This window comes from Lasioglossum baleicum, chromosome 4, assembly GCF_051020765.1.
Source record: "Lasioglossum baleicum chromosome 4, iyLasBale1, whole genome shotgun sequence".
In the NCBI taxonomy this organism is placed as follows: domain Eukaryota; kingdom Metazoa; phylum Arthropoda; class Insecta; order Hymenoptera; family Halictidae; genus Lasioglossum; species Lasioglossum baleicum.
Window position 1 is genome coordinate 19,356,786 of NC_134932.1, and position 14,944 is coordinate 19,371,729.

The 14,944-nt window shown below is 45.5% G+C and overlaps 1 protein-coding gene across 2 annotated transcripts in view; it reads right to left on the bottom strand.

Moving 5' to 3' along the window:
• Knockout (Stork-head domain-containing protein knockout) overlaps positions 1–14,504 on the bottom strand; it is a 146,065-nt gene extending 131,561 nt beyond the window's left edge. For both annotated transcript variants that reach the window (XM_076421948.1, XM_076421947.1), the window contains exon 1: positions 13,736–14,504. The gene's annotated coding sequence lies outside the window, so the exon portion shown is untranslated. The remainder of the gene's footprint in view (positions 1–13,735) is intronic.
• Between the last annotated feature and the right edge of the window lie 440 nt (positions 14,505–14,944).

The following is a 14,944-nucleotide window of genomic DNA, read 5'->3' on the forward strand; positions in this document are numbered from 1 at the left end:
TGATACATATTTCTCTAAAGAAGATTAATTAAAAATATTAACCAGAATGTCCACGCGTCCCTTTAGTTTCTTGCGATTCTGCTTTAATAGGAAAAGAAACATGTTTTCCAAAATCTGTCATATGTATTATATAATATAAACCATACAGAAGTTTCGCAGTGTATCAAACATTTAAATAATTTCACACCTGGACATATTGGTCCCTTGAATAATAATTCTGCAGTAATCATACCCAAAGACCAAGAATCTACTTTTAAACTGCTAACGCCAGAACCCAGAAATACTTCAGGCGCTGTGTACTTTGAATAACCTATGATTCTGCTTTAATAAACACATAAATAATGGTTCAATTTTGCCCCTCGGTGTAAATCATTCGTACGTAATGAAGGAAAATCCGAAACTCATTTCCGCATTGAAGTGGCATTGCTGATGCGATTTCAATGGTTTTCCGCGCGGCGATACAGCCGATAGAAGAAATTTCTCATCGCTCCAGGCTGGAGTTTCACCCGCTCATATTATCGACGACCGTTCCCGATTTTCTTCGATACCCGAGTCACCGTTTCCTCCTAGTACCTCGGAAAACGACCGCGTATCGATTAATCATCGAACTTTGCCAATCGTTTAGCGATCGCCCTCTCCGGTCTGTCCCGCGAAACACACGACAAATATCTTTAACGAAGTATTCCGCTTCGAGGCAGTCCCATTCTTATCGGGGGGAGAAGTTCTTCGCAGCGGGGAAACTTTCGTTGCTCGGAGGCCGAAGAATGTTTCAACTCTCTCGACAATCGCCGCAGATACACAGAACTTTGGAATCGTTTCTGGAACAAAATGAATTTGAAAGCGACGCGTCCGATCAACTCCCACGAACAACTGCGAAACTGGCACGGGATTCTCGATGAAACGCGACCAACCACCCGGAAACTTGGAGCAATCGGATGTTAGGCGAGTCTGATGCGGGCAAATGTACCGAGAACTTTACATCGGAGGTAATTAAACCTATGGAAAGTTGAACTTCTACTCCCGGAACTGAAAAGAACTTCTGTCGACGGAAGTTGCTTGCATCTTGTTGGGAACCAAGTATTCGGAACAATTTTGGTATCTGCTTAACCCCTTGCACTATAACGTGACGAATAATACAAATATATTCGTCATTATTCGTTATTAATACAATTCTATAACGAATCCAACGATCTGCATTGTTATATACTTAAACTTCCAATGTAGTGCTAAAATCTTAATGAACTGCTAGATCGGCCGTCCGGACTACTGTGCGGTCGCTCCGAAATAGGATCTGTTCCTGGCGCGACCTCTCTAATTAGAGACGAACACTTTCCACACTAGGATGAACTATCGAACGCACAATTCCCGGCATCGTTATCGTGATATCGCAGGAGGTCGGACCGTGCGCGTCTCGTTGGGAGGAGAACGATCGAGAGGACACACGGCGACGAGAGAAGCGAGGAGAGAAGAAGGAGAGAGAGTTCCTCGACCCATTCTCGATCGTAACGAGGCTAATGGGAGAACGATCGTCGGTCGGCTTTTCGAAGTGGCGACCCGGTAATTTCTCCTACGCTCGATTCCGCGGGAAAAACAAGACCGGCTGCAGGAAGAGGAACGATCGAAGCTCTGGTACGCGGCGGAGCGGCGTCGTCGGCTTCCTCCGATACATAACCGCCGGGAGACATTATTGGCCCGATATGGCTAAGGCAGACGCGACGAAGAAACCTGGACGAGCCAGAAACAGGCTGCTAGAAACCAGAAGGATCGGCGACGACACAAGGCTATGGCGGACTTTATTCATCAAGTATGAAATTTTTAACACACCTCGCAGATGTTCCAAATCGCCGGAACTTGGCTAAAATCTCAAAAGTAAAATTTTTGTTGGAGGTACACAATTTCAAGTCAGTTGGTCCACTTAGAACTAGCGGTTTACCGGTTTTTATAAAAGCAAAGTAATTTATTCAATGAAATCAAAATTTTAAAGATCAAATGCATGATACCGAGTGTTTCTCCCATATCCTAAACTTCGGTACAATGAATGTGAGCACAAAGATTTATTTCCAAATCTAGGCAAATACCTGGGCAAATTTACTGGGCGTGATAGTAAACGTGTCGAAGATTCAACTATGAATTTTACTTATTTATTTGACAAGTACACTTATACTTAAAGAAAATGCAAAGAAAATGGTATTTTAGAAAATGAAAAACCAGAACACCCGCTTAAGGAGGCGGCGTAAACAAAATCTTGCAGATAAATTTTCGCCAGGTGCAGCTGAGGCCCGTCTTAGCTCGAGCCGGCATCCAGCCGGCGCGGATTTTCTAAACCGATTAGAAATAATTGCGTTGGCGCGAGCCTCTCCGATTGGAAAACCAATGCTCGGGTCCCACTGGGACGGAAGCACGGCTCGGACCGGTGTTTCTTTATTAATCGCTCGGGCCCCGCTAATTATCTCCACTCGCGCAGCCTCGCGGCACCGAGCGCACCACACCATGCGCTTTTCCCCGCTCCGGCACCGCGTCTTATTAACGATCCAGCGGTCGGCCGTTTTTGCGCCACGACTCCGTTATTACACACGCTAAAACGCAGGCATACATTAACCTTCTGCTCGGGAAATGAATCGTGACGGAATCTGTTAGTCAGAAAGAGAGAGAGAGACAGAGAACGCGCGAGAAAGAGCGGACAAGCTCCTCCGCGCGCAGCTTTCTAGGATGTCGCCGGTGTCCTTTTACCGCTTGTCGATATTCACCCTCTAAACGCGTACATCCGCTGGTCCTCGGGATAATTTGTTGCGCCGGATGTGTCAGTTGCAACGCCGACGATTTTTCTCCGCTCGAGACAGCTCTGTTTTGGAGCTTGATTTTTGTGAGCGATCAGGTTTTTTGGCTCGGTGACAGTGAGAGGGGTCCTGGCGGTAGCTTTCTAGGAGGTTCTCCACGATTTCTTCTTGAATGGATGTTTATGCTTACGATTTCTATTAGGTTGTTGTATATGAAATGTCCAATTTTAAATAGTATGCTTTAATCAATTTTTTAAATAATACTGACATTCGTCCTCGAAGGATTAGGATTCTGTATAAATTGTTGTGTGTGTTTTGCAACACTTGTGTAAGTTCGCGCGGCGTACAACTCGAAAAAGGAGCAGCAAAGACACTGCGTCGTTATAATTTTCCACTTTGCCCGGGGTGATTAATTGGCGAATATCTAGGTGGCTTGAACAAATGACGAGACTAAGGGAGTCCCGTGTACACCTCGTTTCTCAAGAGCGTACAGCGGACTGTTTGTGCGCTCATAATAGGCATCCGAGAGACGTCGCTTGTTATCGAGTGAGAGGTGAAATCAAGGGCCAAACCGTAGCCGGTTCATGTAGAACGAAAGAACTCGGCATCGATTACGATCGGCGAGGATGCTCCTTAATTGGACGCCGGGATGCGATGTTTCGGCACGCGGATTTTCTAAACCGATTAGAAGTAATTGCGCCGACAGGCTGCCCCCGGGGCTGGAAAACCACCATTCCGAATGGCTTTTTACGCCGGCCGCGTTTTATTAATCACCGTCGCCGTCAATCTACCGAAGAGAAAATCGTTTCGGACGCAATCGTTCCGCGAATTCTACCGACCACATCCTCCTTTATGCAACCCGTCCACGAAGCACAGATTGCATCCTCGGACAATTGATCCGCACAGTACCTAATTATCCTCCATTCGTCGACCATGTTCATTAGATTTGTGTTTAAATGGAATTCATCGATCCCAGATAACGAATCAACGCTGACAGGAAGCGGAGAGGACATGCCAGTGACATCAAGGTCACGCTGTTGCATACTCTGATAGAATTGAAACTGTTACAGTTGTGTTGTGTAATTTAAATAATGACAGAGAGCTGATTTATCAACAACCATTTGGAGAAATATTAATAGACTGCGGATTTCATGCACTTATAATAAAATTGGGTAAAAGTGCTACTTAAAATAAAAAAATGTTCAAATTTGAGAACATCAATACAATATTCTCATTTTTTATTAAAGTTATTAAAGAAAGAAAGCTATTTGGCTCCTGTCTTATACAATAAATAAAAGATTTCAAGCAGTCAAATAATCCTCCTTTAGTAGACGATAATCTCGGAGATGACCTGTTTGATTAAAGGAATGCTTACCATAGTGTGAAGGGGTTTAATGAAGAAATTAGAGGTTAAGTTAAAAACTACGTTAAAAGCCTCATCTTTCAAAACATTAAAGAGTGAGAAGTGTAAGAGAGAGTGGCAGTAGCCTATAATTAAATCTTGTGTAGAAAAACAGCCAGTTCCGAAGATTTGCCTAGTAAATCTTCAGTCGCGAACTCCTCTGTGAGACTAATGATTGTATAACCATCTTGCCACTTATGTACCAAATTTGGTGACTACAAGGTTATTAACCAATCAGCGTTAATGATCGTTTACCAGGGCTAGAGTAGCAGCGTTTCAGATATCGCGTGTTTACAGAAAAAAATCGTATCTCACCTATCGCAGCCTTGGCGGTGCAGCCTTGACTTAAAATTTCGCCGCAGTGATCGAGTTGCGTCATGATCCGTGACTCACACTGGAATATTTTATTAGATGGCCGACGTGACGAGCTGACCGACAGGTGTTGGAAATGTCTTTATATGGGTACGTTATTCTAATAAACTACATTTTACACCGTATATACTTTATTAGCATTATAAAGATGTTGTTCCAAATAACGACACGGTGTGTCCGCGTATCCTGTATTTAATCTATGTGTAAATAGTAAAAGTGAAAGCTGTGCAATGTTGCGATCTGCTCAGGGTAGCTGATTAATACTTAACATAATAAGACTAAAGTAAAAATGAACGACTAATAAAATAAAATATATATTAGAGTTACAGCTTCCATAAATATTTATACAGAATGAGATGCGGCGATGATTCCCCTTTCCCCTCTAACACTTTAGCTTCGCGGATACTGCGACTTCTCAACAGACTATAGCACTTTGCCCACAACCGTCCTCTGATAGACGATGTAATCTCGGAACAATTTATAATGTATGTGGTCTAAGCATGGAACGATACGAACGAGCTTGAAAGTGTAACGTACCGCGAGAACCAGGTCGAACGTGGAAATCGCGGTTTTTCAGCGGTCACCTCTATCTTTTTCCTGGCAGATTTATCGCGGCCGGGAGCGTCACGTTCGCGAATGATGAATACGGGAATGACAAGGAGGTGGGGGATAAAACGCGCGCAGGCCCGAGCGCGATGTTCGGCTACCTTGTTAGCAGACATTGAACTTCCTTTCACTGGGGTAATTGAATTAATTGCGGACGATTACGAGGTTTTGCTTTGTGTTTACTGTTTTTCCAACGTCCGCTAATTTCCGTTCGCCTTTCTCCCGCGGACCCTTAAAATCCGACCTTCGCGGGAAACTTTCTTGTTAGCCAGCGCGCTGGGACTTTCTTTCGCTCGACGATCGAACCAATTTTCAGCAATTTAGCCGGTTCGGTCCACGATCGCGGCCTTCTCGCGTCTCGAAGTCTCGTTGCATGCCGATACGAATAATTGCGATGCAACGAAGCTGTGCTTCGCGTTCGTTAAACTTCCTTTTACGATGTAATGGGCTTGGTTCCGAGCTGTTTTATTATATTATGTATATGGTCTTCAATTACGAACTGTTAATACTTTCCCTACCTTTTTGTTAATTCTGATTAGCATTTAAAGGAAAGTGGCCGAACGAAATCGTGCTGTTTCGAAAAATCAGATAAACCACCATGGATCGTAGACTTTACACAGTCATAGACTATCGCTATAAAAAGGCAACCAAGGTCCAAGAAAATGCCAGCCATAAATGCGACTAGAGAGCATGACCCTTTACGTGAAAAATGAGTGAAATTGACACGGGGAACGGATGGGGATTACCGTGGGAAATTGGAATGGTGAAAAACGGCCGTTTCATTTGCAACAGTCTAATGCCAGGATCGACAAAAGCTGTGTAACTGTAATTGCCGATACAAGTCGCGAGTCCCTTGAGCGGTCAGCTGTGGCTGACCAAGAGACGAGAGCTCTGTTTCCGTTAGCGAGCTCGGAGAAAGAGAGAGAAAAAAGAACCTGGTGTCTATCGAGGGGATCACAGTTGCATGACGTAGATGCAGGCTCGTAAAAAGGGAGAAGCCCGATCGCGAAGGTCGATCAGCGTGTGGAAACCCAACCTCAGGCTCCCCGTTCAGTTCCATGGCAGACAGATCTCGCGTTCACGCCCGAGTTCACGCGGTTTTTGTCTCCTCCCTGCCCATGCCATCCCCGTCGCGAACGAGCACGACGGCTCTGTTGCGGCGCGGCGTAACCGGTAAACCCCGGATTAACTTACTTTCAGCCGATCTTGCAGCGAGAGAAGCTGAATTACAAGCAACCGTCTCCGGTGCCCTTAAGGATCGTTGTAAACACCGCCTAAACGGTGATCCGTGTTCGCCGCGTAAAAGGCATAAACGACGCTGGTGAACGCGAACCGTAATTTTCCCTGCTACCGGCGCGGCGCGCGATGCTTCGCGGCATCAAGCGTTTTCTACGCTCGTTGGTTGATCCTTTTCGTCTATTGCTAACGATCGGCTACCGCCGGGACCGAGACCGTCGATCTCCTACAAGAGCCGGGTCGACTGGGAGGAGCCTCTTAACATGCGAATCCACGTGGAAACGGTGTTCGGTGAACTACCGTTCCGAATTGACGTTAATTATCGCTGGAACAAGGTTAACGTCCGATCGCCGACGCTGCTGCCCGACCTTATCCATCGTGTCGGTAACGTGAGAGGTCTGACAATGAATTTCGCAAACTTGTTACTACCAAAAGATCTTTACAAACACATTCCTATTTTTTTTTTTGCTTTGAACACCGGAAAACATAGTGGCTCGAGCCTAGACAACAAAATAAGACATAAAGGTTCACGAACCAGGTGATCACTCTTGATCAAACAATCCAATTGCCCATTAAAAAACATGTCGACTGCGTTCGAACGAAAAAGATAGCGCACACGTGACTGGGAGTGCATTTGCGTTAGAATTGAATAATTCACACAAGTCAAGTGATACGAATGCAGAATCAGTGTATCGTTTTAAATTCGCATCAATCATCGTCCAGGCGAGTAACACCTGACCTGAAACATTGACACGTCGAAGACTCTTCCCATCATCTGCCACGTTCAATGCGCCGCTGAAACGATTCCCACGTGTCGTGAACCGCTCTGCACAATGGCAGAAATCCATAAAAACGTTTGAGCAGAGGGAAGCATAGAATACTCGCTAGTCTTCCCATGGGTCGTTGGCTGCACGGGCACGTTTTGACCGTGAACGCGTTGCGCAAACGCGAGGAAAAGTTACGCCACCCGCGACGCGATCTATCATTTGCATTCCTCTTCCGCGTGGCGCGGATGAGTCGTCGATTAGGCTGAAGATTGCAGGGTAGTCGAGAGCGTGTTCGGTGTTCCGCTGCTGCCGTTTCAGAATGGCCACGTACTCCTTCAACACCGATCACAACATCCGTGGGACATTAACCCATCGTTTCGCCGTGAAATCGTTCCGAGACGACGCCAATTAGTTTCACCTGCCTTCAATTTTCTGCCCTTACGTCGGCTACGCAGCCTCAACTGTCCGCCATTATCCGCACGATGGCTCAGAGTCGCGAAACTTCGCAGGAAAATCATTTCAACCCCCTTTTACCCTTATGTAGCCAACCAAAATGTATAGATTATATTAAACTTTTAGTATTTAACATATTGGTACAAATTCTAATGTCAAGACTATAAGTTAATATATTAGCGAACAAAGAACGGATATTTCTAGAGGAACATTAACAGATTGTTGAAAGAAATGCAGTAAATGGATACCCGATTGACTCCACAAGGGTTAAGCTCTGTGAACATTTGGTTACACATTCTGGAAAGTCCAAACCATATCAGGGCATGCTATAAATAAGAAAAGTTCATCTCAAACTATCGTTTGGCTAGCTAGCAGTTAATTGAAGAGAGGAAAAGTAGATTGGGCCACTTTCCTGTAAGAAGGGACGCGATCGGGCTTAATTACTGGCGACGCTCGATCTTAATAACCCCCGTCCTCCGTTCTCTCGCTACCAGGACACGACCCGAAGGTAGATTGCGTTTAATTACTGTTATGACGCCCACCAGCGTGGAACAATGTAAATAGGTTTCAAATGGAGACCAGCTCCGCGCGAAATGACGCATTCTTCAGCTAGAGAACCATCGCGGCTAGAATGTTGCTCCTTGTTGCATTGTCTACGATGAATGATGATACGAGGAAATTGCAGATTCAAGAACATCCTCGAACAAACGTTCAGTATTTATTTCTGCTCATTGCTGAAGCCCTTTCGTGGTTAATACGTAATCTGCTGCAATTACCAACATTTGAAGTGAAATGTCTTGAATTTTTGACAATGTCCCAAGTGCATTGTTTGCATTGTATTCGCAGCAGAAAGCATAACGAAATTTTTAGCTTCATTAGAAATTGATGATATTCTTAATTGAATAGAATAATTTCTACGCGAATCTAGGCGAGACACCTCTATGCATTTCTTTACCATGGTTTCACTGTAACACGGTCAGGGGATAGGAAATTCTCTCGGCGTTATAATGTAATTATTGTTATATTGTAATAATGCGACGTTAGAAAGGGGAGATGCATTATTTAACATTAATGTAGAAATACGTTTGACTAATTAGCGATGGGTCCTCTTCGCAGGTATTTTTTACCACGTTTTTATTATCGTCATACTTCAACCACATGTATCGCAAGCATAGTTCATTTATTTTTATGTATACGACCAAATTGAGCGGCGCTGGTCCATGAGACCGTCATTCATAACGCGGTCCCACCTCTGAACTTCCTCCAGGTTACGAGTCTTTCAACTAACTCGTCGGAGGATAATTCCGCAGCGCATACCGAGGTCGAAGTTGCCGGAGCCCGGGGATTCGTGGCTCGTGCAGAAAAAGAGGCCGTTCACCTCTCCCGAAGAAGCTGACCCGACCGGCTCTTTCAACGCAGCGAGAATACGCAAAACGATTCGCGCTTCGGATCGTGATCGATTGACCCTTTGCACCGGTACGATACGTCCCCAGTCAACATCAGATTCTATTTAAGTAACGTTCACCGTAGAGCCGGCTTCGTTATTTCATAGCATGTCAATTGAATATAAATTTGAACGATCGCGCGTGCACTTTCTTCACTCGGCTGCCCCGGTCTTCTTGGAATCTTCACCGACGAATAGCTCGGCAACTAGTTGGAGGATTGATACCCATACTCCTTCATTCATACACACCCACACACTTCATTTCTTGCAGCTATCGAGCTCGATATAATTAGTAGAAAATTAGCAGCAATCAAGGAGCTGTCTTGCGAAGTACACTTTAAATAGAACACTTGAATTGTTCAGGCTTTATTGGAAACAAGATTGAAAAAATACTCGGACAAGTTAAGGAATATCCTGCAGCTCTTTCAAGTTCAATATAACTAGTAGAAAAGTTATTAAAATTAACAGCAATGAAGGAACTGTCTTGCGAAGTACACTTGAACTGTTCAGGATTTGTTGGGAAAGAAATTGAAAAATTAAGTTAAGTAACACTAAAATGTTTATAAAAGCCCCGTTGTCTGTCGATAAACGAAGCTGACACGCACGCGAGAATTCGTGTATTTCGTTAACTTGATTACAAGCTGTTGAAACGCGGAGTTCTGCCGATTCCTCTCCGGTTTTAATTCGACCGGGACCTTTTATCCTTTCGTCGGTAGTCGCACGAAGAATTCGCGTGCAATCCAGCACAGAGAACGCATATGTGGGTCGCACACGAAGTCAGTCATTAAACCAATCGAACGTTGAAGCGTCGATGGGACCGGTACAAGCTTTACGAGCGATCCTCGGATCGATTCTTAACTTGACTAATTGAAAATGTAGTTCTGCACCCGCATTGCTTTTCACGGCTGATCCATTCGATCCGCTCGCAAATGGTTGATGCGTTAACCATCCAGCTGCGCATCGTTCCACTTTTCTTCGAGCGATAACTCTGCCAGCATTCGATCTCATCACATGCCACCCGTTATTAACTAACCCCGAGAACACGGAAATGGGAAACTTCTTAGTGTACTAGGATTGGTAATTTAGTTTCAATTTATCCAGAAGACGAATCTCTCGCAGTGCTTTGTAAATACAACTCCATTAGAAATCCTCAGCCAACTAAGTTGTTTGCGCAGAACAGAAAGCAATGCTTCGGACAATATGTCATCGTTTTGTCCGAGCGTCAAGCTCGCTAACGTTTGCACAATTTATTTGTGTACTACCCTTAGTATTGATTATAGTTATTAGACAGGTGCCACGTCTCTTACAAGTGAATAATGTGACGTTCAACGCTCTTGGGATCTAGCTAATCCCCTCAATTATTCAAGTCCATTCAGTAGCTACATCCTTTCAAAAACATCGCTTTTCGGAACTCATTACATTAATATTTTAATTTGCTTTTATATTTGATACCGATCTATAAAATGTATTTTCTAAATTTTCAATATTGGTCCACATAAAAAGAAAGTTGTGAAAAGCACGTTTCTTCAAATTTTTTCCTATACATCCTTTACTAAACTAATTACTCTAATTTTTCAAAGTATCCAGTCTTGGTATTATTTTAACTCGAAAATGAAACATTTCTTCCGACCTAGAATAATTCCATTCTATATGATTTTTTTCATTTTACGGATATGAAATTGATATAATACCTTATACAATACTTAAGTATTTAGTAATTCGTTAGATACCAACATATTTAATAATGTACCTCTGAGTGACCATTCGCGTGCTTGGGTTAAAAATTGTTTTTTCTTTCAAATAGTGCCCGAATATTACTCTGTGAGTTGCTGCAATAGTCTTAAAAAACGCCGTCCATTCCAAGTGCCTTTCAAAAGGTGTTCTATTAAGAAAGTTTCAAAAGAACACTCTGAGCGCAGCCCCGATGCCGGGCACTGTACACGCTCTCTCACTCTCTCTCTCGCCCCCCTATCTAACAGTTAATAAATTATTCATCGGTTCACGCCGAATGTTTGGCCAGCGAAATGGGTAGTTCGGGTCATTAGCATCATTACGTCACGGTCGCAGACAGTCTCCGGAATGGCCGAGGTTCTCGTTACGAGCGGACCATAGGTCGTCATCGCGAGCCTCGCGTAATTCACGAGAAGTCAATTGAATCGCGTCGCTCTTAGAACGAGGATCGGCGTGATCCTGACCGTGCTACTCGAACGATAATGGGAAGATGAAAGATCACGCCGGCAATTTTCCCTACTCCGTAATGCACTTAGAATGATTTATTACGGCCAATCCAGCGAGACCCTCTCGTTTTTGCCTCGCGGAACCGTCGCGCCGAAGACGCCAGCGGAAACCGCTCCCGCGAATTTCGAACGACGAAAAGCTGCGACGCGGTGTGGATTAACTTCGCGCCTTCGTTTCACCAAATTATCGAGAAAGTTAATTAAGAAACTCCGCCGTGAGGCAGATGCGAAACGAAAGCTACTGTGCTGATGTTACAGGGCGCACCGGGAAGCGCGGACGTTAATTGCGGGACAAATCCAGACGAAATACTGCGTTGATAACGAAAACGACTGTCCCGGTTGCAGCTTCTTTCGAGTGGCAAGAGTTTATTGAATCAGAACGATCAGACGTCGAATATCTCGGAGATTCAAGAAATATTTGTCCGTAGAAAATGGCGACTTTATGCGGCTTCGAGGAAAATAGACGAATGGCCATAACTTGGAAACTGGATTCGATAAAATGACTATTTAAGAGCATTCTATTAGTGCGTTGATCGCCGCAGATTTCACTCTCGGAGTCATATCCACACACTATGGTGCATCCTGTACAAATAAAGGAACAATTAACGTCCCGATATCGATCTCCGGAGCTCGTACAGATCCTGCGTTCTTCGTGCATTCTTAACGAACCAAGGAACGAGATCCTGTGCAGTGGTTTCCTTATTTTGTTCGAGCGTTCCCACGGGCGAAACAACAGACTCATTTTGCACACGTTTGTTTCCAACTTGAATCTCGAACAGCACGAACCGTACAGTTAAATACGAACCGATTCGTAGACTCGTTTAAGAAACATGATTTAGAAACCGGAGTTTCGTTCTTCAGAAATTCATAGAATCTGTTCGTACTTGTCTACTGACTTTATTTGCAAGGAAAATACTCGTCACGCGATTTATAATCACTAATCGTCGGAGAAACGTCACTCCGAAAATGTCTACTGTAAACTTTTCATTTAGATATTCTGCAACTTGATGCTTTAAGTCCTGAACTATGATTTTTGCTTTTGATGCCTTTTTTTTATTCAAGATGTAAAAAGACATCGAAATTCCCATATACAATTGTTTTATTTGAATTATTTGTTTGCAACTCTAGGGGTCAAATTCGGTTGAAAATCAAAATTGGAGCAGAGTTGATGCACGGCATGAATTTCTTGGAAACGATGCTTTAAACTACCTTCAGGACTCAAAGTAATGTATTATCATGAATGAACATTTATGCCTGAATGACTGTAATAAATATCCATGGGGAACGCGTTGTTTGAACGTAATGAACAGAGCTCATACCGCAAAGGCAGAATTCAGGCGCCCGTGCTTATTACCATATTTATTCGTATCAAGTATTTCCGAAGCACGGTCACGTAGCAATTGGGGTACTCTAAACCCTAAGCCCGGTGTCATTCAATTCACTTTACAGTTAGCAGGTTCGTGACCACGCAAAAGGCCACCGGTGAAATTATGCCCGCAGATATTCCGGTGGATAATTCAGCCATCCCTATTCCAGACTATTCCGGACACGCGACAATACACTGCCCGAAATTTCTATAGTCATCTTCATCGATCGTGTTATCTGTTTCTCGGCCTGTTTCGCACAATTTATAAGAAAATGTCTCTTTCGCATAAAAATTCACAGTAATTGCAAGGAGTCGAATAATCCTCTAAAAGATCTGTAGCTCTGACTCGCGTTTCTTTGTCTTACGATGATAATCTCGAAGATGACCTCCTTGATTAGAGGAATGTTTGCCATGGTGCGAAAGGGTTTAATGGAGAAATTAGAGGATAAATTAAAAACGATGTTAAAAGCCTCATCTTCGAGGCGCTGAGGAGTGAATAGTGCAGGAGAGAGTAGCTGTAGTCTATAATTAAATCCTGTGTAGAAGAACAGGTTGGGCGGTTTCGAAGGTTTGCCTAGTAAAACTTTAGTTGGAGATGCTTCTGGAAGACTGATAATTGTACAATCATTTTTGCTACTTTTGGGAGGTGGTCGTAGGCGTCGTAGCCTGTTAATTTCATCGCCCTGATGCGACGTCCATCCGGCTGCCGCATCACGCGTGATCCTCGGGATCCTCGGCGCGTTCACTTTCCAACCCCTTGTTCATGCGGTCGTGCACGCGTCAACCCCATGCGGAGCGTCAGCGCGCGATAATAGGAGGATGAAGAATCACTGGGTGGTAATTTGCTGGGTGGACGGTCAGGTGGATCGCGTAGATTGATCGTGGTCCCGACGAGGAAAGCGAAGAAAAACGTTGGGGGGAGGAACGGACAAGGGTGGCTGAGCTTCGAGAAACGAAAACGAGAGTAAGAGCAAGGAAGCGCGTGCACGCGCATTGCGACGCTCTCGGCTCTGACCGCTCTTGACCCTGGCTCGTCCCTGTCAGCCCCGAGGAATTTACCGTGCGAACAACTCACCTGGCCACCGATGCAGGTCCAGGCTGCGGCCGTTCGTCCGAGAGCACAAGCACAAATCCCAGGCAGTCCGAAATATCCAGTAAAAGGGTGTGTGTGAAAGGGTCCGTGGTTCAGCCGAGTAGGAGGAGCACCCGAACCGCCACGTCACCGGAGGAACGAGTTTTCACTTTTATACGGAGTCCCGCACGCGTCTCCTCTTTCTTCACCGCGTATCACAGTTTCTTCGGACAACGAGACGACCTCCTCGCGACGCGGACGACGGCCAGGAAGAAGAAGAAGAAGAAAAAGAAAAAGAAGACGAAGAAGAGAAGGAGGAAAAGGAAGAGAGGAGGAGGTGGAGGTGGTGGAGAGAAGAAGGAAGAGGGGAAGGTGGAGGACAACTACGACGACGAAGTAGAAGAGGTAGCAACAGCAGCAGCAGCAGCCACCTTACCCGGCGTGGGTAAGGAAATAAGAAACACTGGAGGAACACAAGCCGATCACCGATCACGTCTAGGAAGAACCGGCCAAAAGAGAGGCGAGGAGGAGTACCTAGGGGGTGAGAGGGAGACAGAGAACGGGTTTCACGAGATCGACGATCCTCTCTCCCGATCCTCGCGCGTCTTCTCTCCGAGGAATCGGTTCCTGGATCGATCCGGCCGCTTGTATGTACTCCACTTGGCGATCTTCCTTTATCCAGAAAGTAGCCGGTGCGGTGCAGCGCGGCGTTGTGCGCGCCTCTGAATGTTTCAGGCTCGGTGGTTCAACGGCGAACGAAATCGGAGCTGTGAACACGGTATCCGTGGGGTATCAGTGTCGCACACGACGCTGGCGAAGGATCCACGAGCAGGAGCGTCCGGCCAGATCAACCGAGCGTACGGTGAGCCTAGTTGTCGCGGTAGACGGGGCGACAGGTGCAGCAGCTGCAGCTGGCACGGTCGTCGGCTTCATACTGAAGGGGCGCCTCGATGCCGCCGGCTCGCCGATGCTACACGAGAAACTGGCTCTACCACTGGCGACGGCACCGAAAACTCGGAGCCAGCACAGCTTCTACGCTCGCTCTACGCTTGCTCTCCGCCGCTGTCGTCGCGTCAGCCCCCCTCCCTCCCCCGCCCCTTCTCTGCTCAACCGATAGACCTAGTGGTGGGGGCAGGGGCGCACCGTCGGCTATAGTCCGCAGCCCGCAGACCCCATTCCCCTTAATCCCCCACCCGTTTGCCCGAAACCCTC